Source organism: Takifugu flavidus, chromosome 9 (assembly GCF_003711565.1).
Source record: "Takifugu flavidus isolate HTHZ2018 chromosome 9, ASM371156v2, whole genome shotgun sequence".
Lineage (NCBI taxonomy): Eukaryota > Metazoa > Chordata > Actinopteri > Tetraodontiformes > Tetraodontidae > Takifugu > Takifugu flavidus.
In genome coordinates this window covers 4,683,332-4,709,616 of record NC_079528.1, presented here as the reverse complement: position 1 = coordinate 4,709,616, position 26,285 = coordinate 4,683,332, and the positions used below count along the sequence as shown (strand labels likewise).

At 43.9% G+C, this 26,285-nt stretch overlaps 1 protein-coding gene across 5 annotated transcripts in view; it reads left to right on the top strand.

Moving 5' to 3' along the window:
* diaph2 (diaphanous-related formin 2) overlaps positions 1–26,285 on the top strand; it is a 170,009-nt gene that overhangs the window by 47,756 nt on the left and 95,968 nt on the right. The window lies entirely within an intron of this gene.

Here is a 26,285-nt window from a genome sequence, read left to right as displayed (position 1 = left end):
TGTGTTGACACGTTCTGTTTGTCGGAGTGATGCGTGCCCTCGTGGCCACCTGTCTTCCTGCCACGGCTGCATGATACTGAATATGCAACACCATCAATCAGGGAGTTCTCTGCCTCTCCTCTGTCCTAATTGCACCCCTAACCCCGTCTCTTCTCGTGCATCCTTTGGTCGCAGCGTAGCTCCTCCACTGATGACTCCTTTTTGATGCAATAGTCTCATTGAAGTGTTCCACTCCAGATGTTCTCTCCATAGATAAATCTACTATTCAGATCTCTATAATTGATTGTAATATGCAGAATTAATGCCTCGGGGTATAAAGAGAATTCATGGGATTTTTTTTTTGCTTTCTTTTGAAATTCAAAACAAGAAAGTGCCACAATGCACTTTTTTCTTCTGCCCAGGCTCAGCACACGAGTGCAAAGCAGCAGTGCCTATTTGCATATTCTCTAGCTGATACTGTGCAAAAACAACTTGGGTATTGTTACAGACGTAATTAGGAAGATGATCAAACAGGCACTTTCTTCCTCCATCGTTCGCTCCTTCACCCCGTCTCCTGCCGACTGGGGTAATACCGGCACTGTTGTCGCATTTCCAGCTTATACTAAAATGTTTATCTCCAGGCGTGTCTGGTAATAATTATTTTCATGTGTGGCAGTAATGAATGTATGCGGCAAATTTATTATTGCACGCTGCTGTCGAGTGAAGTCAAAGAAAAAAGAGACGAGACAGACGAAAAAAGCTTGACAGAGAGCCAGATAGAGTGACATGGAGTTAGGGAGGGTGGGAAGCTTATTTAGAATTCCAGTGTGTTGGTAATAATAAGGGAACCTCAGCAGCCCTTGCTGAATTATAGATCACACCAGTGTGATTGGATGAGGTTAGGCCATTGTAACACCGGCTTAATAATTTACAGCTTCTACTACAGTTATAATTGCCCAGAAAAGGTAAGCATTTTTCTATTCCTCCCACACTCAAAGGACTAAAAAAATCTGAATATGGAGAAGAATAACTTTAAATTGAATTTACATGTTTTTTTGTTTTAATTTAATTAAACATTAGCTGTTTTATTATTCTTAGCATGATAAGCTGAAACCACATTTCCACGTACCTCCGGAATGGTTTGGGTCAGATTGGTACGGTGCCCGCTGATTTGCTCTTTGAAAGTCATGGTTGTAATAAACACCTAAGTGACGACTGACACGTTCCCTCTCTTATGTGCATTCCTCAGATTAACCCCCCCAACAGTGATAAAGACAAACATGAATGACATAAAACCATCTTTGGAATGGCTTCTCCTCTCTGTTCCTGCCACCCGTCTATCCGTCTGTCTGTCTGTACTACTGCTACACACACACACACACACTATAGAACGGGTGGGAGTCGCAACTGGTGGAAAAATAAGCTGCCTGGTTAATTGCTAATTCTGCCCTTGACCTCTGAACATTCATCGTCACCTTCAGGTGGGTGTGGAGCCTGACCGGTTGACACATCTGTATATGTGTGGTGTTACTGTGACACCAGACGGCACGCGCTCTTCTCAGTGGCCACGTGTTTCCCCTTTTAAACCCAGCAGAGAAGATGAGGACAGACTTTGCGCGAGGAGTCACGGCAGGAGGTGCTGATATCACCATGATAGAAACATGGAGGTGTTAGAGGACATTGGGGTTGGTGGTGATAGAACCTCGGAACAACCACATTAACTTCACCCCCAGTTGTTGGCAGAAGGTGAAAATCAAGTCAGCCGTGCACAAATATCTCCGTCGGCCACTTTTGTCCCCCGACAGTCAGCTTTCCCACCGCTCTAATAAGAGTTGACAGACAGATAATTATCCACCCTTCACATTCATATGTGTTTGCAGCCATACAGCGCGTTGCCTGTGGACTATAGAGGCAGGACTTTCCTGAGATGATGTAAATAATGCAGGCTGATTGTCTTTGTGTTACATTAGTCTGTGGATTAACATCGTTCATACTCTTCCTATGTGTTGATGTTGAGTTAACAGGCTCAGAAAATCAATAGTGTCTAAGCTTTGCAGTTATTTCCAGTGCATCAAGTGTGTATACCTGAAACTGGTGTGCATACACACTGCCGTGATAAATGAGGAAAAATATCATTAAAGCCTTATCACTCTTTATGAGGTGAAAGCATCATTCTTTCTTTTTATTATTTCTAGATTGTACACTGGAAGATAACCCCCCCCCCCCTCCACTGCAATCTGTTAAAGATGGCATTTCCAATAATATCTTTATTCATTGCAGCATTGCTTATTTGACTTTTCTGGCTACCAGTAAACACAACAGAGCTGCAATGGCATAAATACTGGCTTCTAAAACAAAAATATAAAAGAAAAAGTTTCACACGGATTTGTTTTTCTCTATTTCAACCTTTTCACTAAAGAATGCTGTGCAGTCCTTTGTTCTCTGGCGTCTGCAGCTTTATATAAAAAACTCTGGGCTGCAGTTTTTCCCCCTAATGTCTACATTTATGTCCATCACAGAAAAAGAAACGGGCTTTTTAAAGTATTTCCTGGGCCCAGCGGTTACACTGCCAATTTGTGCCTTTTTCATTAGGTTTAAAGGAGCCAAAGCTGATACCAAAATAATGACTGCTGCTTTTATATTTGACTACAAATAAGAAAGAAATTCTTGAATTATCTAATTGCTGGGAACGAAAGCTCTAATTGGTGGGTGAGGTTGAGAGGAACTAATGAGTGGCAGCGGATGCAAAAATAAACACGCGCCATTTTAGTGATGTTCTGTGTGTCTGACAGGGGAGGTTGTCAGCCAGCACACAGTTTACCACCAGCGTTAGTCTCCTTTCAAGACTCCATTTCACTCTGAGCCGTCCTCCTCTGCTGACCTCCATGACCCGACTTTGTCAAATTTACAGCAAAAAAAATTTGCCTGGAAAAAAGAACACGTCTCTTGTCACAGCCTAAAAATAACACAAACGCTAATTACTTTGAATGTGATATTCATCAACATATTGTGCAGTCGTATTGACAGCACCAAGTTCCGTTTAATCAGCGCTGTCACATAAATTGACAGCAAGGTTTCCAGAAACCGTGCCATCCGATACTTCCTCATCCCTGTCTGATGGGTTTATCAACCACCCTCCTGGATTTGAGAAGGACCCTCTTTTACTCTGAAAGTCTAACGGGTGAATTTTTAGTGGTTGGGACCCACAGGGACTCTATCTCTTTTTTTCTTCCTGTACACTTTTCAACTCGCAAGTTAGCAAACACGCTGCTATGTTTAGACGCACAGCACAAGCCAGGTGACACATACCTCATTTAACACTCTCACCTCTATTTTTCTTTGAATAAGCCACACATCCCACCTATCAGCATTTTCAAACAGGGATGAGTATTGGAGTCCATCAGTTTTGAGGTTGGGAGCTGAGATGAAATGGCGCCGGTTTATTAGAGCGCTAATGTACACGTGTGAACTCCTGAACGAGATTCTGCTGGTTCCCTCTCTCTGGAAGTGGGATTAAGCCTCTCGGTAAGGTATATAAAATGCACCGAGAGGGTGGAAATTAAAAATTATAGGAAACTAGAGTTTGCAAATTGCATATTGGACTGGAGCAGCAAAGGCTTTTATCTTTCAGCTTTTTTTTTTGATGTAGCACATTTGTCTACTATCTCATATGAAGTAATATCAGGTCTGAGTCATCAGCCACGGCCTCATTTTCTCACTTTTATGTTCTTACGACTCCATTCAGTCCTGTTTTGTCCATTTCCAGCCTCTGTGATTTATAACATACACACATGCTCTCCTAGAAAGCCCATTACACACTCTGACTTAGTGGTTGCCCAGTTCCTTCATGCTTTAGTCATTTTGAGCTACACGCCTCCTTTTTAATCACCTTGCGGTTAACGACAGCAAAGTCTAAGTTTCTGTCTCCGCAGGACTGAATATCAATTCTTCTGAGACGCGTGTGGGGGTGGTGGTTCTGCGCTGCTGGTCTCAGCATCTCTGTAGCACCTTTAAAGCTTTGTCAGTTCCTGAGAGCGGAGCAAAGATGTTCAGGCAGCTTGCCAACGTGTCCGTCTCTTTCTACATGGGCCGCTGCTGCTCGGGGTCACTGTTCAGGTCAGATTTAGAATCCATTGGCAGAAATAGTTTTCTTTCCCTCCAATTGGTACACACACATTCACAGGCGAGAATATAATGTATTCCCTTAAGAGGAAGAATATCTATAGTTATTACAACATTGGGATGTTCAGGGAAGTTTTACTTGTTTAAACTGTCATCGAGATCTTGAACCTGATTTATGGAAATCAGGACGCTCTAGAATAAACAATATCTGTTTCACCTACAGCATATTAGGTGGTAATTAGCATCCTAGTACGCTTTCAGAAGAACGAATCAAGACATGTCTTTTATTTATTGTTCTAGCCATTATGGAAATAAATTATGGAGAGCGTTTGATCGAATGGGGGCAGTTGGTCACTTAGTTTTCTGATTTTCTGCTAAAAAAAAAGCATCTTTAACCAATTTTCTTTCTAAGACTGTAACTCCTTTTTTCAAACCCTCTTTTGTTTTTTTTTACCAAACTTGACAACTCAGTTCTTACTCCAGCGGTGAGTGGTGTCCTCTTGGCCATTTAACTCAGCACAGTTTCACACATTGTTCAAGCTGAGGGCTCCTTTGCCAGCGAGTCTAGCGCAGTGTTGTTTTTACCAGCCTTTAAGACATAAAATAGCCAAAAAGGGCTCACACGGCTGTTGCCAGCGAGATGAGACAGCGTTGGAGGGCTTGATGCTGCTTTATCACACATTTGTTGTTTCATTCCTGGACTGTTCGATGAAGCTCTTGTTACTTACACTCAATATATTTCAGTGAGTTCATTTCCAAGCACATCTAATTTGAGCTCCACTCTCTCTTCACAGCAGGTTGCAGTAGCAGGATTATGGGGGGGGTCAAGCCACCTGGCCCCTGCTGTGTTTACGTGTCGGCACTTGGCATACTGCATGTGTATTCTGAATCAGCATTGCATCGGACTCCGTCTTATCACTTTGCCATTAAATGTGTGCAAACATGATGTCACCTGCACAAAAATGTGCAAGCGGCTCTACTAATGGTGGACAAGCGCTGTGCATTTAGCACCTTGGCCCTAATGAATATGGAATATTGGGTGTGTCTCAGAAAATTGCTGGGAGGTAGATAAGAAATATTAGCCTACGTGTTATGAGGTATTAAACCTGGAAGTACTCGTGTTGATTGTGACTGCAATTAAATATAATGTGTTGCAAGGGAAGGTGCAAATCAGCCCGGTTTTACACCCAATGGCTGCTGTTTTTGCCAGGAGGCGACACGGGAATGAAGGTGCAGAGGACCTATCTTTCTCTTTCATGTTGCCATATTTGGAATGACAGAAGAAACAACTAGTGAGACATATCACCTAACCAGCGATGGAGCTGCTTGGATGTTTGCTCTAAGAGGGATTTGATGCTACGATTCGCAGATACTGAAAAGTTGGATCCACATGGGAACCACTGAATAAAAGCAAACAAGGGTTTTATGCTGTTGCTGGCCTCCCAAATGCAACGTGCGGTGGACTGTACTCATGTGCAAACATACACGGCACTGACCAGCTGTCTGCTGTGGGCAGCGATGGCCCCTTTCTGATGTTTATCGTTCTCTGTTGGAGCTCGTTTAGGTGAACGAGCCCTTCCAACAAAGTTCAGTCAGATTTCGTTTTGCTTTTCTTCTACGCTCGCCAGGAACAAACACTGCTCTTTGCACCTGTAGTCACCTTCACAATTCCTCTCAGTAGTTCGCCTGCAAAACTCAAACCAAATGCACAAAATCGTACCGCAAACACGCAATTAGCGCTCGGCATCAGACACCTTCGTAAATCGGGCTTTAACTGTTGTTGCAGGTGCAGTTCAGGTTACGCTCTAGAGGTTTTACAATACAAAATTTACCAAGATTTGCAGTTTATGGCCGCGATCCATTTCTGCCTTTTCCCTCCGTACGTGATGGAATGAAGCGTTTTGCTCCACAGGGCTTTAGGTACATCCCACTGCACAGCAGGAGGCCGTGGTTGAACACAAGCTCAAATTAAAGGAATGACCACGAGTCGTTTATCGTCCACAGCCATTTATAGCACCTTTTGCAGTCTAAAAGTCCTCCAGTCATTGTGTTCTGACAACACGGGGGGCAAGGGCACATTTTCACACATACGCATCCTTACAGGCTGCAGATGGAGACCCAGATTCCCTCCGTTCTCTGCTGTCTGGCCTCTTGAACATGAAGTGATTAGGCCTGGAAGAGCTGTGTAAACAGTAGGGGTCTGAAGCTGAAATTGGATGGTTAGAAGGTTGCCACACTGCATTAGTTACAGGAGGCGTAATGGGAATGTCGGGAACGTTTCTCTTTCACCAGTGATCGGGTCCCCTGTCAAAAATTTTGCTGGTTTAAACGATGCCTGATTAATTGAAAGAGTCACATGCCAGGCGTTGGCTACACTGATAAGGACTCAATACAACAAATCAAATCCCCCGATGTTGTTTTCACAGCAGCTGCAGCCAGAATCTGTTCCAGACAATTTAGACCATCCACAGAAACAATGGCCTCAGTAGACTTTCACCACATCGAGCCACATTCGGATCCTTTGGAAAAGGTCCACGCTCTGCAGCGTTCTTTCAGTAGTCTCTGGGTCAATGCGGGCCTCTCGTCTGGCTTTATATTCCTGATATACGGTGTGATGAAGAGAATGTCAACACAGTAGGCAATCTTCCAGCTCCACGGCACACTCCAGTACATCAGAGAGATTAACCGGGAATTCAGATGTATTAGAAACTATTTCAAAGGATTAAAGTGTTTCAGCCTCACCTGGAGTGTGACATCAAATACAGTTTCTTCACTTAGGGAAGGTAAGAGGATTTAGGCCCCCTCCTTTCAGGTGAACGGTGTTGAAGCGGCCCAGGACAGCCTGGCATCGGGACGTGCAGAAAGGATCGATTCCTGCTCCTAAGAAACGACAAATGCTGGCGTCCACGCCTTTACCCCGATGCATTAGGAGATTAAAGTAATGTCTGCATGTGGCAGTTGCTTCCTAATTGATCCTAAGCCTCCTCCTCCTCCCACGCGCCCCCCCTCCCCAGGCATCAGATGAGGTGCTACACCGTATCGATCCCCGACACCAATTTCTTGATTGCAAATTCTCATGTGAAGAATCCAGCCTAATGCCATAATCATACACTTGTGATTATGGGGGAGTCTCTTCTAATCAAAGATCCAGGCTGCTTTGCCTGAAGGCGACCCAGGAAAGCAATCAGTAAGTGGGGGTTAAAGAAGACACCCAACATTTCCAGCAATCTTCCAAGTCATCTTTCTGTTGCGATTCCAGCTATGATTACAGCAAACTAGATGGATAAAAAGCCAGAGATGTTCAATTGGATTTGATCTTTTCTAGTTACCATTTCAACACGGTGAAATCGGCTCAGCTTTTGTGTTTTTTGTGTTGTGATATGTATTCGGTTTTTAGAGGAACGTTGTGGGGGAATGCTGTGGTGCAGCAGTGGAGAGACTCTGTTGTTTATTTGTTTGTTGCTGTGAGGCAACACATTTGAGAAAAGGATTGTTGAAGCAAACAGGAGAGCCTGGAAAACAATACTGGCAAGTTTAAAGTAATTATAGCAGTTGGTTGTGTCCATGTTTTCTCTTAACTAACGGCCATATTTCCCCACCCTTAATTACTGCATACAGAGGTATTTTAGATACAGAGATTTTCTTCGGCATGAACTTCATCAACTATTACTTTTTCATTTAATTATATTATCATCTGAATGACACTGGCAAATTCACCAGACAGAGATTCAATTTAAAATGAAACTGTAGGTTTTAATGAGCTGGGCTTTGGGCTTTGTTCAAGGATAGTCCAGGAATGGAAGAAAGGGTGGTGTTTGTGGAGTTATTTCACAAGTTGGAGATGAAATTAACCCTGAAAAGAATGGAACAGGGAGTTTTTGGTGATTTTTATTACTTTAATATATGGCACTGTCCGAGAAAGTGCTAGTAAAGTTCAGAACAACAAAAAGACACATTGCAAATACATATTTCACCTTATTTAGGGAGATCTGAGCCCTATGTGGTAATTTATGAGACTAGCTAGCGGTATTATTTTACACGGGGAGATTTCCTGAACAGTAATGACATTTCTGGCTATCTTCTTAAAATACTGTACCAAAAGTTCAGCTGGGGTCAGGGGAGGCGCTGACAGGGTGAAATATGTTGTTCTCCCCACTGACATCAGCAAATGGTCCAACTCGCTAATTAGCTTAGGAAAAGTGGTTGTGTGCAGTGGGAAGTGAAACACGGATGCTTCCTCTAGAGCTCACTTTTTAATAAGCTGTTTCTTGTTTTCTGCAGAACACGCAGATCCCTAATGTTCAACTGACCACCATGTTTAACATGGACAATACAATCTGTGCATTTATTCATACACACCCCCTTAGACGGCCATGTGGGGCACATTCCTTCAAAACCAAAAAAAACCAAAAGAGCTGTTTTTCTCGCCTGATTTCGTCGGGTGCGCGTCACTCCCCGCCTCATTTTTCTCCACAGCGTGTCAGCGTGGTAAATAATGCTAATAATTTCAGGATGTTCACCTTGACAGGAAACCAACTGTTTTCTTTCAACCGCTCATTCAATGCCTCACGCGGCGCATTGTTTTTTGATGTGCAGCAACGAGGTACTTGAGCTGCTGTTGTCTAACCTGTGGGGAATAGGGCTTGATGTATCTCCCCTCTTCACAGAGGTGGAAATGGAAGCGGCGTGGATGCACGCGCGCCTTTCAGTGGTATTGATAGGTGGCTGTCTTGTTTGAGCGCAGCCTTTTATGTTGCTGTTATGTTTTTCTGCCATCCCGGTGGCTATTAATGAATCCCTGCAGTTACATGAACTGAAGTCTCTGCAGGTCTGAAGTCGTCAGATTGAGTAATCAGCTATGGAGGCAGCACTGTTTTGAGTGTCTGGTTGAATAAAGATAAGATTTCGTTTTGTCGCTTCATTTTGGCTGTTGACATTTCTATTAGGTTATTATCAAACCCATCACCAGCACATTTGAACCAGCGACACACTCGGTTCAGTATTCTGAATGGAACCGGCGCTGTCATGGGGGGGTATCATCATTCTTCACAGATTTATATTGTGTTTTAAAGGCACTCACATTTACATCTGAATGTGCCGCTGAATGTGAAAAATGCACAAAATGAACCATAGTTGAGACCCGCATACTTCCCATTTACATGTTTAAACAACGTAGATGTGCAGGAGAGAGACAGAATGAAAATATATTTCCCCTTTGTTTGCTTAATGTGCCCGGCTGCTCTGATGGCTCATTTTAAATAATGTTTTCGGTAAGTAGTCAAAAAGCCATATGACAATCATCTGTTGGGTAAATGAACTAAAAATGCATATTCTGGAGTGGCCGTCAGGCTGTTCTGATGATGAATGCTTGCTAATAATCACAAATAAACGGAAGCAATAGAAGGTTAAATGTATATGTTCCGATTGGGCTCTTAGATCTCCGCACTGGTTGGATCCCTCAGTCTGCCTGCAGAGGGCACTCACTGACTGCTTCAGGACAGCCTTCTTCTCATACCATAACAAAGAACAGGTTTATTTTCCACATACATGCACAAGCAGGCCTTCAAACTCCCCCACACACCCGCAGATCTGCCTCAGTCATCGCACACGTTTGGGACCAAAGCCGCGCATCACATCTGTATGTGATTATTGGAAAGGTCAGGAACAGACTTCGCCAGATGTGGACAAGTTCCCCTCTGTAATAAACCGTATAAACCCCAGTCCCAGACAGGTGGAGCTGCTTCTGCCTCATGCCAGGTTGCAGCAGTTACCAGCGCTGCCTGGTGAAACGAAATGGGATTTTACGCAGACTGCTTGTCAACGGAGATGCGCGGGACCGGGAGGGCGGTCGCTACGCTACGCTACGCTACGGTGTGTTGTTTGGGTGTGGCTGTTACACGCCCTTTGTGTATCTCATCTCTCAATTTGAATTTAGCTGGACACAAACACAACAGTAGGCACGCTTGTCATAGGAACATACTCATATTCGATCAAACGTGGGCTTTAATAATGGATGTGAGCAGCAGCTGGAGAGGTGGAAAGGCATTGATTTATACCCACAGGTTTCCTGGGATTTTTATGGGATTGGCTAAATGTCATTACACTGCAGGTGAGGAGGTGATGAAGTGTAATAAACTTTGATGTGGATGAGTGTGTGTCTCCTGTCATCGGCTCATAAACCAGAACACCGCCACAAGTCTCCGAAGATCTCCCACCACCTGTCATCCTCTCGCACGCAGGCGGCGCACAGCGATGCTCGTGAGGAGAAACCAGAGCATGTTCCAGTACAAACACATCCATATTTATTCACAGGTGTGGGAATCGAGAGTTAGCCAAGGACAGCGATGTCCTGGTAGACTGGTCGGATGCTGACGCGTGAACAGTTTGGTGGAGCTGTGAGTCAATAATGATGAATAAAAGCTGGATTCTCTGGCAGAGCCTCTCCCAGTTCAGCAGATCCCTCTAACAAAGGTGCAGACATGTGAAAGTTTAGATTAATGGCTTCCTGGAATTAGTTTTGAAGTGTTGTCTAGGTTAATGCAGATGAACAGGAAACACATTTTTCAAACCCTGATGTCAACCAGCACTTTTAATCTCAGATGTGATCAAGGAATTCAAACCAGCTTTACAACAAACACATGCAGCATTAATATTTAAAGCTGGAACAGTGTCTTTCCCCCTCCTGTTTCCTGTATTTTTGTTCATTTTTATGCTGAAGGGAAGCATCTCCGCTGACAGTAGACGCACGCGATAGAGGGAGGAAAAGCAACATTTAGCATTCAGTAAATGTGTTATATTAAAGAGTTATTAATTTGATTCCCCGACCTTCCAATCTCAAGCAAACCTGTCCTTGTTGTTCCCTGTCAACAAACACCTGCACTTGGTGGATTCATCGCCTTCAAGGACAAATGAATCCTCTGGCTAAATTAGTTTGCCTGGATCTTCCCACTTTTGTATTTTGCCCACAGATTTAACCACCATTCATTAGATAATGGTCAGTTTTTTAAATGTTACAAGGGCAGTCTTCCCCGAAGGAACTCTAACCCTGACAACAGAGTAAAGGACGGTCCTTGGAATTTAAGCACAATGCACCAAGGTTCTTGACTCTTTGAACCATCTTTTCAGCTTCTTATTGCTTCTGAAATCTTCTTTGTGGGTCAGATATTGACGCAAACGCCGCTGAAGAAACTCCTCACCCCGGTGGCGCGTGTTTGTCGTATTTCACCAAACGGGACCAAGCGTGCGCATTTGCAATGCAATAGGCCTCATTATGTCTGCCCACTCGCCAGTTTCACATTATCTGAAATGGTTTATGGGGTTTATACAGACCAATTTACCACAGTGCTTGGTCCCATTGTTAGTCCATGAATGCGATGCTTGTCTTAGCCTGACTGAGCTAATGTTGCTCCTGCTCAGAGTCGGGGGTGCGGCCATCATTTCCAACCTCTCCGTCAAGGTGATTAAACCTCGGGGATTTCTGCGTCCACGCTGGGCCATCATTGTTGTCACTGATGCGTAGCAGGTCGAGCGCGCCCTTTTCCATCTTAATCGGCGGCGGTTTAAACTCGGCTTACGAGGAGAAAATGCCAATGCTAAAATTTCCAAACTAAAAGCTACGACACCGTTCTGCTGAGCTGCCGAGGTATTTTTTATTTTTATTTTTTTTTTTGTTTTGAAATGATTAAACAGTCGCTAAGAAGCGGTTCATTCAACAGCATTAAATATGGATAAGGCAGTGGAAATAGACACTACTCAGAGGTTAGAACAGCTGCTCGCAGCCCCTGCTCCTGCTTCTGCATGCTGAGTGTTGACAGATTGATTCTGGTATTGGTTTTTATGGCAGATGTATTTAAAGTGGAGTCAAATAGAATTGCCATCAGTGAAGATTAACTGAGGGGGGGGGGCGTGGATGGAATATTAGCATGTTGATGCTCACAACAAACTGCTGCAGTGCTGCTTTTTTCTGACGTAGAATTGGATTAATATTCCAGTGCCCCGATTCACATCTGCAGTGACAGCTGAGCCCACATTCTTGTTTATCTCTTCTCACTGCGCCCACCATCCCTGCAAAAAAAAAAAAAAAAATCCATTATTGTGACAATCCTCTGAGGTGTTTGTGAATGCAGTGACAAGTGAGTCTAACTCAGTGTCCGCATTTCTCTTGAAACCTAATCACCAGCGCGGCCTCGCTCAACCGCTGATAAGCAGATAGCGGCGGGGACGGCCGCCGTTACCCTTCCTGTCCTCACCTGTACTTGGAATGTGTCTGCTCTCATTAGTTTCCACTGTGTGCTTTATCTTCCCGGTGACCTGCTAAAGAATGTTAAGGCAGGATCCGAATGTGTCATCACAACAGCGGCTGATCTCTGTGGGAGGCAGCAGGGCTGAATCTATGCTACAGAGATAGTTTCTGGAAATATTATTTGTTATCCTGACAGACCTGTGTCTATTCAGGATGTGGTTCCTTAACCCCCCCCCCCCCCACACACACACCTTTTTTTGGAGGGTGTAAAATAAAACACAAACCCAACGGTTGCAAATTCAGTTCTTTCCTGCCAATATTTTTTTAATTTACAAAAAAAATATTTGAGGTTGAATTTAACTATGCGTAAATATAAAAGCTTTTATGCTACCATCTGTTTCTCCTCCAGCTCTCTATGTCTCTCCCTCCCTCTCTCTTATTGGACAGCTTCCGGAAGCAGTGAACTTCTCAGGATAATGGAATTTTATGGTTGGCATGTTGGCAGTCCTTCAGGCAGCCCAGGAAACTATATTGAAAAATCATAAAATCTCGTCCTTGTCGCAAGGCAAATTTAGATAACTAATTTTCAGATTAAATTATAAATCTTAAACTTGGACGGTCGCCTGGCGGATAGTATCTCGCCGGGCACGGGTTGGAGTCTTTGAATCATCATCAGTCTCCTGGAGGAGGCGCATCGGTCTGTGGCGGCTGGCAACAGCTTGGAAGGTAGACGGTATTACAGTCAGGTGAATCAAATGGACTGAGATGAGATGGCGAGCGGTCCAGGGGCAGCTAACATGTTCATGTGCTATTACACGCACACACATCTCTAGTTCAGGCACCAGATATGAAACGACCGTGTGTGTGACAGCGCTGGAAAGCTCGACACATTCCTCTGCCTCCTGATACGAGAGTAAATGAGACTGATATTTCAGCACGCTGGGACTCGATGTAGTTGACTCCACATCATCATGTACATATATTCACGTATGCATAAACACCCATGAATATGCAAGTGCGTAATACTATCTTCGTAATTCTTTGACTCCATATTTATGTGAGATGATTTCACTTTGCATAGTAATGGCAGCCATAAAACTGCTTTCCTCATAACAGCATTTTTGCTAATGATCCACGAACCGCAAGCAGATCATCGGCGGGGGGGCAATCTGTACGAATCACCATGCATCTGTTACACCCCTGATCTGTTCTGTCTTTATGACAGATTTGGTTTGGCATCTAGCTGCTGTAACGATTATATTTATAACAAACGATTGGAATTTGCTTGGTGTAGGTGGAGAGAGGGACGGACGCTGCTAGTTGGCAGAGCTTAGCAATGCAGCTACCCTGTTGTGTTGGGTTGATGATGGAAGCCCGTAAATGTTGTGAATGTCAGTACAGAACTCTCAAAATACACCAGTAAGATGCATAAAAGCGACCTTATACGAACCACGGACAGACAACTGCTATAGGTTCAGGGCTTTCCCGCAGTGTTGATAGTTCAGGTCATGTTACAACATACGGTGACAGCTGCGTGTAACATTCGTCATGTCTGACACCTTTTGACATAAGTCATTAAAACTGCCATGTTTTCTTGTGTGATGGATTACTGTGATGTCATTATCACGGGAAGCTCTTCAAATGGACCTTTTCCTGCACGGGGAGTGGGTCTATCCATGAGAGCACAAACATCACACACATGTGGGCCCACAATCACATCGAATGCACACGCGGAGAGAAGGCATTTCCAGCTGCCTCCGCTTTGAAGCGGCTCTGCCAGAGCTGCCTGTGTTACTAAATCCCATTCTCAAAGAGCGTTTTACCCCCCACGTCTGCGAGGCTCCTGGCATTGGCAGAGAATGTGCACACAAAGGCACACACACAAACACAATCTGCATGCCTGATGCAATGTGCAATCACAGGCGCGAACGGAGACATTTTGGTTCCTGAAACAGCATTACAGTGTGTCTTATTAGCGAAACGGTACTTTGGCCAACAAAGTGCAGTTTGCAGTTGTTTACCACGTTTGCACCAGCAGGAGGAACGCTTCGACTGCTCCGCTCAACTATTGTTTGAGTATTGCCTCATTCCCACCCCCTTTCTCTTGCACCTCGAAGAACTTTATATGACAGCAGGGACTCTCACATTGAAGACCCATCTAAACCTGAGGTTTTCAGAGAGGAAAGATGAGGATCAGAGAGACAGAGGTATGCGTGGATAGATGGAAGGATGAAGGAAGGCACCGGCCCCATGAGGCACCTGGAGCTGTGGTGTTACTGAGAAATATGGTCTGTGTATGTGTGTGTGTGTGTGTGCATCTGAAATCCTGCTGGCTAGCCTTTGGCATAGTCCTCTGAGTTTGTTATGTACAAGGCACTGTATGGAAAATAACATTCACATACTGAAAGATGCACAATCCCTTTTCCCATTTCTTGTCAGGGGGGAATTTCGTTCCTTTTGCACTAGAAAATTGGAGTGCAAATTAAAGATGACAAGACAAACCGTTACTCTAAAGTCCTTCATTCCCCCTGCTTTCAGACCATACTTCAGACTATCAGGCATTTCACATCCAATAACATTCGCCCAACTGTAGCAACATATTATTTACTGTTGTTTTCTTTAGCGATGATGTCCATCAGTCTGCTGCCTATGACCATCGGTCAGCAGTGATCAAAAGTGATTGGAGATAATATCCCATTATTTTTGGCATTCTCTCTGTGACCTGAAGCCACAAGATTGCAAAAATACACAACCGACGAGGAAAAGCAGCCAAATGTCATAAATTCAGTAAATAAAATAGACAAAGGCCACACAGCTGTTGATAGCTTACTTGGTAATGCGATGGATTTGGATTATGATTTGCACATAAACCAGCCTGCTAATGTGTGTTTTAGCTTGTTTTGTTTGCTAATCTCAAAGAAGCACCAGACTCACATCCGAGCCTCCTGATTCCAGAAACGTGATGCTTTGTTGTGCAGCAGGCAGGAGGACAATCAGGCAGGGTTCCTCTGAAGGTTCCTGATTGAGCGTCCTGCCGCAGTGACGAGCAGAGACGCAATTTTGCCCCACTTTGGGTCAGTTGTCTGGGTTTGAAACGGAGACGAAAATTTCAGCCGAGAGCTATTTTGAAGTTTACGAGAGAACTTTGTGACTTTCACACGCCTCCTTCCTGGTGTTATCAAACGCTTTTTTCAGGTTACTCTGGGATTTGAATCAAATGAAGACAGAGCGATTGTGTTCTTTGTCCTGGTTTATCCTGGCATTTTTTTCACCTCCCTCCACACCTGTGCCAGTATGAACAGATGACATAGAAGAAGAGATGCCATTAACAAGCCATACTCAGGGGTTTGCTGCACGGGTTAACAGGTTGAGCTACTCTGTGCGTGTTGGCATGGCTACCACTTTCCTCATAGTCGCCTTTATTTTTTACTGCAATTTTCCTTTGAACAGTGGCCGGTGGAGGCACCACGCTGTCTTGAATCGAGCCTCGGAGAAACTCCATATGCGCCTGTTGATATCTCCTCTCATCGGACTGCCATATCCTTATTACCTTCTAAACAAGAGAAATCACTCGAAGCAGGTGGAGAGTTGTTGAAGATACAAGAGCATGGGGTCGGGGGCCGTCTAGAAACAATATAACGTTCTTACAGCAGTAATAATAAAACTCTTCATCTCTCTTCTAGCAGTATCCAATAAGTGAGTTGTTTCTGCATCTCACTCCTGAATAGAGAATAAGCAGCACAAAAGTGGGCAGGCAGGGTCCCAGCTCCTTTGATGAATGTATCTATCTCCAGGCATTAGGTGTACTATTTTTCACTGCGGGCCCCACAGCCATGCTGGAGAGGGCTCGGGCCTCACGTGCTCGCTCATGCAAGGTGTCCCGATCCTTAAAGATTGCGACGAATCCAGGCCCGGTGTCTGGGGGTGAGAGCGGCTGGTGCCGTCTTAGCCGAAAGGTCACACCTGCCAAGGGTGGAGGTAGGAAAGACCAAAGAGGTCGTAAATATAAGCCAGGATTTTGAGGCGTCTCAGCCTCAAAATGGAGGGATTCTGCATGCTGCAGAGCAAATCTTTGAATGGGGGCAAGAGAGGGCAGAGGTGGAACTTAATTGATCTCTGCATATGAAATGAGGCAGAGGTATGGTGCTAGAATTTAAGGCTGCAGGGATTTTTTGTTCTAATAACAAAAATAAATAGCCAGATATATGTAATTCATTTCAGATCAGACATTTGTTTTCAGTTTGTTTACCCAGTGGCTGGAGGTAGAAAAGAAAAAACCCCGTTTTAACAACGTTCGTTGCTCTGTATATTGTTTTTTTATTCATTTTATTGCAGCACTATTTTTATCCTGTATATTTAGCTAAAGCACCATTTTTCTTTGTAGGGTACACACTATCTCTAGTCTTTGAAGAGAGGCTAAAGCAAGATAAGCCCGTTTTGCTCTTCCCTGCAATGCTGCACCGCTGACATTAGACCGATGTTCCTGGTGCACGGGAGGCACCGCTGCACCTCAGCATCAGCTCGGCAGCATACGGCGGCTGAGGCTTTGGGCTCAATTCAACAGGCAAATTAATCTTGCTTTGTCGGAGAAGTCAAGCCCAACCTGGGAGCGACTTTGTCTGCGGGTTAGTTTGCTGATGCTAGTAGTTTCTCACACTTTGAGATCCTTCATTTACAGGCAGTTAAATATCTCTGTATCTGTTATTAGACAGGGCCCGGTCACAGACATCTTGATGAATAGGTATTTTTACTGCTATTGAGTGGACCGTAGCCTCTCAATGGAGACAAAGTAATGCGATGGATATTAGACAAAACTGTTGTGTTTCCTAAGACCTCAGCGTAAATGCATCCAATAATGTTTGATTAGACTCTGCGCCGCTTTGGGCTGGAGACAAAACAGCTGAAATAACATTACCCAAACATTGCTGTTACTCTAAACTTGTTTTGTTCCTCTTCTCCGTGGACAAAAGTGTCTCATTGTGCACTTATTTGCTGCGTAATTGAAAAGCATGAGGTGCAGGGGTTAATTATATATCTAAGGAGTGTCCAGGTTGGTTTGACAGAAAAGCCAGGCGGGACGTCGGCGCGTTGCCACCAGATCGCCATCCTTACAGCTGGACTCCTAATGACCCCCGCAGCCCCCAACAATGCAACAGATGCATTCGCATTGCAGAGCTACCAGCTTGTGTTTTCGCTCTCAGCCAAAACACTCTGGCTTCCTTCTCCGTGTCGCTGCTTTGTGCATTTTTTTATTTTGTTCGCCTACTAAACGGACTTAACCCGGTGGTGTTGGAACACAACAGAGGTGTAGCTGGCGTACACACGCATTTGAACGGGAACATGTCGGCATCCTGCTTTTCTGTCCCCAGTAAGCACACAAATGCAATGTGAAGTGCAATAAAGCAGTATTTCATTGGGATATTATTATATTGATCACACATTTTTTTTGTTAATGTGGTATTTCGAGACATGCTGCCAACAAAAAACTGAGAAATTGCCAAAGGACCTGTTATACACTGAGGAAAGGATGCATGTGTTTGACCGCCAGCTCCGTCTCCTCCTGTGCTAGTGTAGTATTCGGCGTGCAACAGTTTGGACTTCCTTTGCATCAAGTGCGCTACCCAATCCCAGATACATCGACCTAGAATTTATTCCCTCCTTTACTAAAGATCCCCCACCCTCGGGCAACAAGACGCAGCCCAGGTGGATTTACTATGGTACACATATAGCCAGGGAGATATCTTATGCTGAGCGAAAGGCAGCAATCTTACCGACATCACCAGCACGCCAGGTTTACAGATACAACCTGAAGTAATAGAACCACAAGCAGCCACACACAAACACATTCTCTTCTTTCTTGTGTTTCTGTTTCAGTACAGGCCACCTCTTTTGCCCTTATCTGTTAGCCTTGCTGTCTCAGTGATGAGAAGATAATCTCTCAGTGTGGGTTTTTCATGGTATGATATATCATAGATCATGTTTTTCTTGTGATGGGATAGCACCACACAATTTGAAATCCTATTTATCTAGCTTAACAGAGAAGGGGAGAGGAAATATATCTGCGGTTATTAGAACGAAGACAACTTCAATACGGACATGAAAAGAAGATCAAAGCTGACCTCCCTGGAAATAATAACTAAATTCAATCTAGCCGACATATGGCTTTGAGCTTCGGGGAATGCAAAGCCCTTGCCCCTGTGTCTGTAGAGTTGAATGCATTCGTGTGTGCTTGTTTTTGTGTGTATTGTTGGCTGAGCTCTGTTTCCAAGTTGAGGGTCAACACAAACATGAACACAGATTAATACACACAGATAGCCATCATTCTGTCTCCTGGCAGGTACATTTTTCCTGACTGTTGTTATAAATCATGATTGTTTTTTCCATCACAATCCAGAGACCCCGTGCAGGGGTTGTTGCACATTGTTGGCAAATCCTGGTTACCTGAGCTCGCTCGCTCACTCTCTCTCTCTTTCTCTCTATAGACTGTATGTACTTCTTATAAAAACATATCATGCTCACATCACTGTGAAGTGGTAATCAGTGAGTGATCAAATCTTTCTCCACGCTGCAGTGGAAGAATAAGAAAACAAAACAGAAAGATGAATTCAAGTAATCAGTAAAATAGGTGTTATATCACAATATCGGTTACTAACTAATAGAATACAAATTATACATCATTCAAGGTGTTTTACTTGTATCCACCATATGATCATGGGCATCTTTCTCATTGATTGAACCTAAAATTTGCCTCTGAGCATGTGCGACATCACTAAAGCTTACATGTAATACCTTATTTTCTGAATTGTCAGGCCCTTTAACGCACTGTGTTAGTGCTCAGGCTTAGTCCTCAGAACTACACACGCTTAAAGTAACTTATCTTGGTGTTTGGGAGTTGTGTTTATGATCTGTTGAATATTATTATTTCTGCACACATCTCGCTGCTTCTAAAGTTAACAGTTGGGAATTGATTTGCTGCATGTCGGAGGTTCTGTTGTTGGATATTATGTAGCTGGATAACAAGAGAAAACCTACTCTCCTCCTTCTGCCCTATAGAATGTTGTATTGTGTATTATTTGCTGCAAGAAAGCGTCGTCTCTCGTGGGGAAACCCGGCAAAGAAATGAAATTTTTAGAATTAGTATGGGCTGGAATCCAATATCGGTAACTGCTCGTTTTCGTTGTTCGTGCTTCTTTCCAGGCTTCAACCCTTATTTTTTCTTTCTAGTCAGGAGTGGCAGCACTTGGGTATATCCCAATCCTGGAAACAAGAGCGCAGTGTTCATTAGGCCCTCACATTCCAATCAATGTAGTGAGACCTCGGCGGAAACCTAAATTAGTTCCTGTGTGAGTTTAGCTCCTTAGCAGCTCCTTCACATAACTCTGGGAGTACTTGAAGAGGAAACAAGTACAAAGGTGATTGAACATGCCTTTCAAGTATTTTTCTGTTGTTATTCGATGCTTTGACGTAACAATGGAAATGTTCCTACTTTGTTTTCTCATCTGCATTTAAAATAGCTTCTGTCTTTGTTCATCCTGGGAACTTTGGGTATAATAGTTAGGCACATGCTGACCTCAGACTACATAATGGTGAAAGCTATGTATGTAGGTCAAGGCCTTTTTTAAAAAAAAAAAAAATTGGGCGATGGAATGAAATTTCACCTTTTCGTGTTGAGACCCACTTTACTCCATGCTACATCTTTATATTAAATCAGAGTCATATCGTATCAAGCAGACATAGAGATATCAGCAGTGTACCTAAGATTTCTCTCGGCAGTCAGCGTGCACTCAATATTACTGAATCTACTCTTCGCACTCTCCTCTACCTCACTTTCTGAGAGTTGGCTGACATCTGCTCCAATCTTTATAGAGGTGTCATTGAAATTCCGCGCAGACGTGAGTCCTGCAAAGAGCAGGAGAATTGCTCAGAGGAATATTCTGTGCCACACAAGCAGAAGCCAAAACAGCATGCACGTACCAATGCAGGCACAGGCATACACACATTAATCAAGAGTGAAGAGGCTTCAAAGACCTACAGTGTTCTCTTTTGTCATGGAATTAATTAGATAATTAAATGGTATGACATGGTTACATGCAAGAAGGTAGATTTCTTTAGGAAAATAGCAACAATCATATGTGTGAGGCAGCTATCCCATCATTATTTGTGTAGAGCCACTAAAACCAGCAAATGTTCCCTCAGTTTGTTCGCTTTTATTGATACAGTGTTATGATACATACATGCAGTGGTTGAATTCTGAAGTCAGGGGAATTGAGTTAAAGGTAAACTAATTTCAGAATAAGGCAGTTGTGGTAGGCCTCAGGGTCTGGGGCAACAGCGTTTCTGCATTCGCCAGTGCAAATGGAAATAAGAAAAATAGAAAAAAAAATGCAGCAGGGCTTAAGGAGGTTGTCTGCAAGTACCTGGAGTGGCAACCCTGACGACAACCAAGTGGTGCTGGAGAGGCTGGAATTGTGGCCGGTGGTCTGAGGGCAAGGCAGAGAGAGTGGAGAGAACACTGTTTGGCCCTGACCTTGGCGTACGCCTGACTGAGTGAGGGGGATGATCGAGAGACAAACATGGATGAGGTTTGAGTACACACAGGCCACTTGGCCGTGAGGTTGGAGCTTTGGCCATGTGTTTTGTGTAGCAGGTGGTCATTGTTGAGGAACTGTGTAGAGGCATCACACCAGTGACCAGATGTGACAGCCACAGAACTTTCTAGCTCCAGAATAATCAGACAGTAGAGCGGCGCCACAGCATCAGGTGAGGTGAATTCATCTCCTCATCCAGAGCTGTTTGGTCAGTGAGGGAGGCAGGAGTTCGGCTCCCTGATCTATAAAACACCCATCTTGGATTAGAGTTAAGCCAATAGGAAATATACACTTTCTGTTGGAGGCCTTCCACAGGCTTGGCTCCAGGAGGAGGAGACCCATCTATGATTTGTCTCGACCATGGTGCTGTTCACCGAGGAGAACCTGAACATCTTGAATAACATGCATGTGTGCGCATGTGCGGCGCTCTTCTGTACAAACATAAAAGCCCCTTGTTTGCCGTTCTGCTCTCAAAGGTGGATTTTAATGAATTAAAGGCTGACTCCATAGAAACGGGAAATAAAAGGTAGGGAATGAAGCTGCGCAAGGATGCAGTGACAAAGAAGCCAGAGAGGACGAGAGCAGCTCAGCAATGTTTGGCTGAGTGGTGGTTGGGGCGCCATTGCAGGAAGTCGCACCCATTGGCTGAGATGTTGAACAATCACTGATTAAAAGAGTTCAGCAGGTTCCCAAAGATGTAGGCATGAGGACAGAGATGCTGGTGGAAGCACAGGGAAGCCACAGAAGCTAAGTAGTGGGACGGCAGGAGTAATAACCCTGCAGGAATAGAGTTGTGAGAAGGCAGTGTTCTCATACCGCTTCTGCTGTGATGATGGAAGGCAGGTGTGGAGATGGGCAGGAACGCAGCAGACATACCAGGGAGGAAGCCAATGCCGGGGAATTAAAGAGTAAGGAATGGAGATGAAAAGAAAACCACACAGATCACAGTTTCAGGTGCAGTTTATATTCTGAGGACATCCACACAGAGCAGAGAAGGACGTAGACGGCATCACTCAACTCTCCTCTGGTGCACTTAGCTTTATTAAATAATGCTTCAGTGGAAGCTAACACTTGTTAACGAATCCTATCTTTCCTTCTTTCTGGATTTTGTCTTGGACTTTTCAAGGTCATGTCATCTGAGGATTATTTTATATCCATTTCACAGGTTTGCAGCGGCCACATTATCTCCATTTTAGGCTGCGCACGGCCGATACTCAAACTCCTCACTGATGCATTCAGACCAAACTCAGATCTGAAATATTGATACACTCTGATATTAAAATAAGGGACGCAGACATTTGTTTGAGCTGATGTGGATGGGTTGTGTTTGGGTTCAGTCAGCCTGCATATTTAAACTCGGTTAATTCCTTCACAATCACAGCGGCTCGCCTTCAGAGTAGATAACATTTAGCACAACAGTTTTTGACTGTTTGAAATGATCCGCTTGCCCTGCTGCCGGGTTAACATAGTCGTTCCCATAATATCAGACGCCTTCTCGCAGCTGTAGTGGTGTTAGCACCAGAGGGCCTGTAAAAACATCAGACACTGGACTCTTGATCGTATCGAGTCGAAACTTCCCCATCTCTCATGCTCATGTTACCACTGGTGTATGCCTGGGTCATACGGCCAAGAAGAAATCCATCTTCTTTTGACTTTTCTGTAATTGTGAGCAGTTTTGAGCTACTGTTTGAAACTCTGATGATATTGCAGGTCAACTGTAAATGGGATTAAAGCCAAGGGACTGTGCTGACTGTGTCTATCGGCCTGCACTCCCCCTTGTCCCGACCTGGGACTCCGCCAGTAGAATACACATTTGGCTTGTGGGTGGGTGACGGCCGCGCACGTCTTTTCCTCCATCAAAGCCTGAACTGTGCAGCTCGGGTCAGGCCAAAGTTAAAAGTGAGGGAAAAAAAATTCCAAAATGAAACAGTTGGGCCATTTTCCAGTTTTTGAAACAATCCCGGTGAAGGTCAAGGTATAAATCGAGATACAAACGAGTTGACCTTCAGCTGACTTTGACTTTGGCAGGGCTTGGTGAGTGGGTGAAGGTTTGGAATAAAAACGCTGAAAGGCAAATGGAAATATTTTTGCTGTGAGGATTGAAACATGTTCCAAGCAGGAGCCACAGGAACCTCTGCATTACTGCATCAATCAACATCTTTGTCCTTCCGACTGAATACTAATGAGTAATTATTTATAGAATCTAAGCATAAAAAAAGCTTTTTATGAAGCCTCAATTGTAATTGTAGCTGAAGGAAAGTATAGTTCTATTTTCTGCATTAGACTCTTTTATTTATTACCAAATGACAAGAAAACTTTAATGACACAAACAGTTGCTGGTTTTATTCTATTTTGTTTAAATATTTAAGACACATATTTCTTAAGAATATGACATTTCTGTAGTAAAAAAAAGGTATAAAATTGACTTCTGAATAAATATATCTCATATCTGTTCAGGTCTTTGGTCGAGCTGTCCCATAATTTTTCCATACCTGAGCATTATGCAGCTGCTGTGTATAATAAGTTATTATAATGCCTTCATCTCTGACTGCCTCTCACGTCAGTGATGAGCCCGTCTTGTCTGGACAGAGGATGTAACACCACCAGCCTGATTATTAGACAATATTGTGGGTTTAATTGCTTGGGTGTTATTGGAACGCTGTCGGCAGATATGAGAAGATAAGACGGTCCCTGGATTTGGTTTTCAAACCACAGCGACCAGGAAATGGAGATAGGAAATGACTTTGAAGAAAAAGAGCCCACAGATGTGGACGCACCTTTCATGGCTGTCGCAGAGGCTTGAAAAACATCTCAGCGGAGGAGACGGCAACAGACAGGGAAAAAAATGAAAGAATGAGAATTTCAGCTGCTATCGGGGAAAGGGTGAAATTCTTGGCCACATAGTCTGTTGGGAAATCCCCAGCTGAGCCGGGAGCCACACGACCTGGTGTTCAGACGAAATGTCTTATCAGCCGGCGGCAGGGCTCTGTCCTTTAAGAGAGGCTGGGGAAAACTCATTGTCCAGCCTACCGGCATCTCAACTGATCCGTGTTCACTTTGACCTTTAGCACCGCTGCCACCGACACAAGCCAAACTTGAGATTGTGTTCAGTGTGAGATTCCTCCTGTAAACATCTCCACAGTACGCCATGCCTATGCAGGCACGCCTTTTTTTATTTATTCCATTTATGTTACGTCTGTAATGTCTCTGTCGTCACCAGAAGGTTGTTTTTCTATCCACTCGTGTGGTGTCTTCTTCCAACTGAGCTGCTAACCACTAATGAGCAGGAAATTAAGTCGTAACAAAGCTATCGTACAGTGTGATATGCACTAATTGCCGAGATTGTATCTTTTATTTTTACAGAGAACAGCCGGGTGCTCCTACAGTTTTCATTAATTATACACAAGGAATAATGAGATTTCTCATTACAGGACAACGTTTTGTGTCTGATTTGTATTGATGGTGTGAGAAAGATGCACCTCAATAAGTTTGCCATGTTTAGATAGTGCATGGACGCACATACTGTATACACCATCAAATGTAATATTACTTAATTCCTCATTGAGTTTTTGGGAAATGATTACTTATCCTATCTCCTGATCCAGTTTCGTTTACAATCACTGAAGTTACTGGGGATTTCTTTTGGCTTTATTTTTTTCTGCAACCAAATTAGGTGTTCATTTTGTCTTCTCTTCACAGTCTAGCACCCTAAAACACTCCCTGTTTACTCACTGGTCTTATCCTGGGCACCTCCAAACATACACATCTGTGTTACAACATGCTAATATCCTTCTGTTGTGCACACGCCACCTCTTTAGTGTTATTTAAAGGAAGGAATGAGCAGCGCGACAGCCGGTTATCATCCCGCTCAAGTCAAATCATACACGTCAACGCTCTGCTTGACCACCGGGCGCAGTGTTGGACACAGGGTTGCTTCCAGGCTCGTTATGGGCTCATTACAGGTGTAGCTGACGTGGAGGTGCAGCAGCCTTGGCATTGCCCCTCTGCCTGTGATGAAAGAGTAGCGCTCCCTCCCTCACTGCTTGTGGCACAGAGAAAAAGAGACAGGGGCGATAGAAGGGGGGGGGGGGGGCCTCAATGCTCCCCTAACCCCCCAAAATGAAATTGACAGGTTCACTGAAGTAATTGCTCCCAGCACTATTTTCCTTGGCAGGAAATACTGTTATCGACAAATAGGGGATTCAATAAGCCGCAGGAGATGAGGCTCTAGGCTGTGGTCAAAAGGCTGTGTGTGTGTGTCCTCTGCTGTCGAGGTTGTGGTGTCTCCTGATCCTTTATCTCTCATGCCTGGCCTTTTCTCCTCCGCCCAACCCTCACTTTTTGTATCGAAACCATATTTTTATCCCATGTCCGTCCTTTCAGCTGCTTTCACATTTCATATTTTACCACCCCATCACGCACTACCACACAGCAGCCGTCTCTTCGCAGCTTTTCTGGCTACCTTTCTCCAGGGTCTCTTTTCACCATTTTCTTCTGTTGACTATGTTTGCCTGAAGGGGGAATCTCCATTTTCCCACACCCAGCAGGCACTGCCCCCGCTTCCAGCTTATTTCTCAGATTGCTCCTCTGCTGCCATTGTGCTTGTACAATGTTGATATTATCAAAAGATCTTATTGATTTGACGAGGCATGAAAAAGTAGTTTCTAGTCAGTGTCTTTGGTTTCCAAAGGTCAGAGCTTGTGGTGAAACCAGAGCTGCTTTTCTGGACATACTGGTGTTATTGTCGGGAACATCTGAGAGATAAGAACATAAATACTGCTCAAAATACAAATACACTCTTTTTCCTTACGGACGTGCAGCCAAGAAAACCGAGTTATATTTCGTTCCTAGCAAATCCTTCTGATGGGGCTTATTTAGGTGGCACAGTCCGTCTGTCTTCATGCTAATTTGAAATTCATACAAAGTTTGGAAGTCAGTCTGGCCTAGAAGTCATTGTAGCATTTCACACACATGCGTTTTATTTAGTCAGTTTCTGGCGCTATGATTAATGCAATAGTCTCTATGTTTAAAAATGGTCAAAGTACAGCACATAATAAACTAAATGATTTATACCTCTCCCCGTGGGCTGTTTACAGCCATTTACTACATCAGAAATTAAGCCAGACCTCACTTTCATATGAGATGAAGCACAGAAACATGATTTATTCATAAATCGCTGCTGCACAGTTATAATTTCGACATTTGTGAGTGTGCACTTTGATTGAACTTGCGATTTTACTTTCTATTAGAATACATTTTTTATTTTGTCACCTCTTCATTCCAGGGCAAAAGATTCCTCAAATCTAAACTTTTTCATTGAACTGCTGTGCAGAGACTGATCCACCGGCAGAACA